Source organism: Procambarus clarkii, chromosome 38 (genome assembly GCF_040958095.1).
Source record: "Procambarus clarkii isolate CNS0578487 chromosome 38, FALCON_Pclarkii_2.0, whole genome shotgun sequence".
NCBI lineage: Eukaryota > Metazoa > Arthropoda > Malacostraca > Decapoda > Cambaridae > Procambarus > Procambarus clarkii.
Window position 1 is genome coordinate 16,177,700 of NC_091187.1, and position 3,379 is coordinate 16,181,078.

Below are 3,379 nucleotides of genomic sequence, written 5' to 3' on the forward strand. Positions count from 1 at the left end.
TTTCCCTATTCACTTCTAAGTGCCAAGAGCATCTTCACCTGGCGACATTTAAGCATTAGACATTATTTATATTGGAATGGATTTATATAACTTAAATTTACAGAAGGCATCATGACACCAGCATGATTGACACAGCATGACATCTTGACACAGCATGACATATTGACACAGATCAGGTGTGACCAACCCAGGATATGTCTCTGGCTTCTTTGGCATCTTTGGCATCTTTGCTGGCATCTTTGTTTACATATTTGAGAGCAAAACTAGCCGAAAACCGCGTCTTTTCCCTCTAACACGATCATTTAATAGTTTTACATCCAGGTTTCCACTTACTACCGGGTGCTTAGGGGGATTGAACCCTGGCGGTACGGTGCCCATATCTGTCCCTTCCAGACTGTGGGACTCGAACCAGGTGTTGTCGCTTGAGTGGCGAGGGCGTTACCACGACGACACGCTGCTGGTGTCACCCACTCCGCTACGACACCACGACGAAATGTCTTGCCTGTGACCTTCGAAGCGGTGAATTGTGAATCAAATTGAAAAATCTCTTTGTTATGTAATGTTGCTCAAGTTATAGAATAAGAAGCAAATTCCGTGCGAATTGGAGAACAATAAGATGAACGCCACGCGGTTAACGTTGATAATTTTTATAATGCAAATTATTTGATCAAAGGGAACTATCTTTTGTGGAGTAAAAACCCCCCATTCATTGTCCTCTCACAGGGAAGAATCAGTTGCTAAGGCTTGTGGGAGGAGCTAATTTTGGGCATGCGTGTTCCAGCCCCCACCCACACACTCTCTCTTTCTCTCTCTCTCTCTCTCTCTCTCTCTCTCTCTCTCTCTCTCTCTCTCTCTCTCTCTCTCTCTCTCTCTCTCTCTCTCTCTCTCTCTCTCTCTCTCTCTCTCTCTGTCCTGCAATGGTCTCGCTTCATGCAGGTCGGCGTTCAATCCCCGACCGGCCAAGTGGTTTGGGAACTATTCCTTTCCCCCGTCCCATCCTAAATCCTGATCCCATCCAAGTGCTATATAGTCGTAATGGTTTGGTGCTTTCTCTTGATAGTTTCCTTCCTTCCGTCTCTCTCTCTCTCTCTCTCTCTCTCTCTCTCTCTCTCTCTCTCTCTCTCTCTCTCTCTCTCTCTCTCTCTCTCTCTCTCTCTCTCTCCTCATACAGCTTAAAGTCCTCAATGTCTAGTTTCCAACGCTACGAGTTACTTGTTAAGTGTAGCGCCTCGAACCTCGACCAGAGAGTTTGTCGTTCCGCGCGTTAGCTCTCTTCCGGAGAGGAAGGGCTGGAATGAAGCTTAATAAAGCTTCTGGTATATAACGTATTAATGGAGAGTTACAGTTAAGTTGTGGCACTTGAAGCATAGATTATATTTGTCTTCGCAAGTGTATCTTAAACCATCCTACAGTGGGAGGTGCATACAGTGTCCCACTATGGCACTGGGCCTTTGTTTGGCACTTGAGTTGTCTCATTCTTCTCGGTTGGCCCTGGCAAACGCTAGCGATTGGCTGCCATTCTAATCACTCCAATTACAGTTCATTCCTTGAGAAAAAGACCTTGTGTTTAGTCCTCAAACTCATGCTTGTTTTACAACAAGTTTTGTAGTATGATAAAGTGTAGGGAAGCCCACGCATTTTTATGTGTTGCTCTGCGCATGCCTGTAGTGTGATTTGGAGTCATACCAACATAAGATATTATCTCTACAATGACAACACATCATGAAAAAATACATTTGCTCATCATCTGGGATTAAAGTCAGCTTACTCATAAATCCGGTGAGTGGATTACACGTCCCAAATTGATGAGGAAGCAAGAAGGGTGAGGTTGGAAGGGTGTGAAAGAGAGGAACGTGTCAGGGATGTGTGTGGTAACAGTGCAGGGAGCACGGTCTCTCACCAGCGTGTAGGTGGAATGGCGTGGCGGAGCTCAGTGGCCCGGTACACCCTGGTGAGGAGAGAACCGCTGCTCCCGGAGCTGGCACGGCTGGTGAGTGTTCAATCCTCGCGGTGTGTCGTCTGCCTCACTTACTCACGCTAGTCTCTCACTCTCACGGCATCGTACCTCGCCTGCACTCTCTGCTTGTGGCTCTTCAAGCACGTCTTGTGTGATGATTACACCTGTAGAGTATTCGGTTACTACCTGTTGCTTGTGGTGATCAGTGATTCACGACGTGATGAGTGGGGGGGTCCTGGGCCGATCATCACGGCCCCCTCCCCCACCATCCCGCAGGGGAGATGATGGGCGCCATGTGTTAAGTGTCATGATACAGGTACCGCCACTCACCCCATACCCAGAGTGACACAACACGGACACTTGATCCGGATCACAGACACAGGAAGGCCTTTCTCGTGACCTAACTTAGACGTCCGACTTTTCTTTGATCAAGGACAATGGGGACTTTCTGTTGATCAAGTACAAAGGGGAACTTTCTGTTGCTCAAGTACAAAGGGGAACTTTCTGTTGATCAAGTACAAAGGGGACTTTCTGTTGCTCAAGTACAAAGGGGAACTTTCTGTTGATCAAGTACAAAGGGGACTTTCTGTTGATCAAGTACAAAGGGGACTTTCTGTTGATCAAGTACAAAGGGGAACTTTCTGTTGATCAAGTACAAAGGGGGACTTTCTGTTGATCAAGTACAAAGGCGAACTTTCTGTTGATCAATTACAAAGGAGAACTTTCTGTTGATCAAGCCAAAGGGGGACTTTCTGTTGATCAAGTACAGAGGGGGAACTCTCTCTGGATCAAAGTCTGAGGGAGATTTTCTCTTGCTCAAGGATAGACAGAATCCACTCCTGGGTCAAAGCCAGAGGGAGGAGATCTGGACATTACTACTCTATATTATTTATCGCAGATAAATCTTAAATAGATCTATAGGCAAAGAAAACACTAATGGTCATTTATATGTTTGTCACAGACGACGAGTTTTTTCTTAGTGTGTGATCAATTACGCAACTCTGATGTGCTTTATAGTACGTAAATTCTGATGATAAAGATAGCGACCTTTAACCGAGAAGAAATAAAATCTATGCAAAAAATATTGTGAGAGAAATTAGTCTGAGTTAAACTCGAATTAAGATTGAACAAAATCAAAAGTTTTCAGACCTTTGCCATATTTACCAGTCTTCATGTACTGTGTATAAATAAGTCTGTCTCATAAGGCCATAGTCTGATCAGTCAGGTTATTGGTGTGTGCTCATGTAGTTGACATGAACTTGGGTGAGCTGCTGTAAGCTTAGCCTTCAACAACTTGTCAAGGTCTATGGGTATTTTTTGTTTTATGTTTTGCTAATGGTTGTTCGAATATGACTTGTAAATGTGACTAGTTTTTAGTACATCCTGTGTGTGTGTGCTCACCTAGTTGTGCTTGCGGGGGTT

General features: G+C 44.9%; 1 protein-coding gene across 1 annotated transcript in view; it reads left to right on the forward strand.

The window, feature by feature from the left end:
* The first annotated feature begins 1,923 nt into the window (after window positions 1-1,923).
* LOC138372226 (neurensin-1-like) overlaps window positions 1,924-3,379 on the forward strand; it is a 30,708-nt gene continuing 29,252 nt past the window's right edge. The window contains exon 1 of the mRNA XM_069337530.1: window positions 1,924-1,990. The gene's annotated coding sequence lies outside the window, so the exon portion shown is untranslated. The remainder of the gene's footprint in view (window positions 1,991-3,379) is intronic.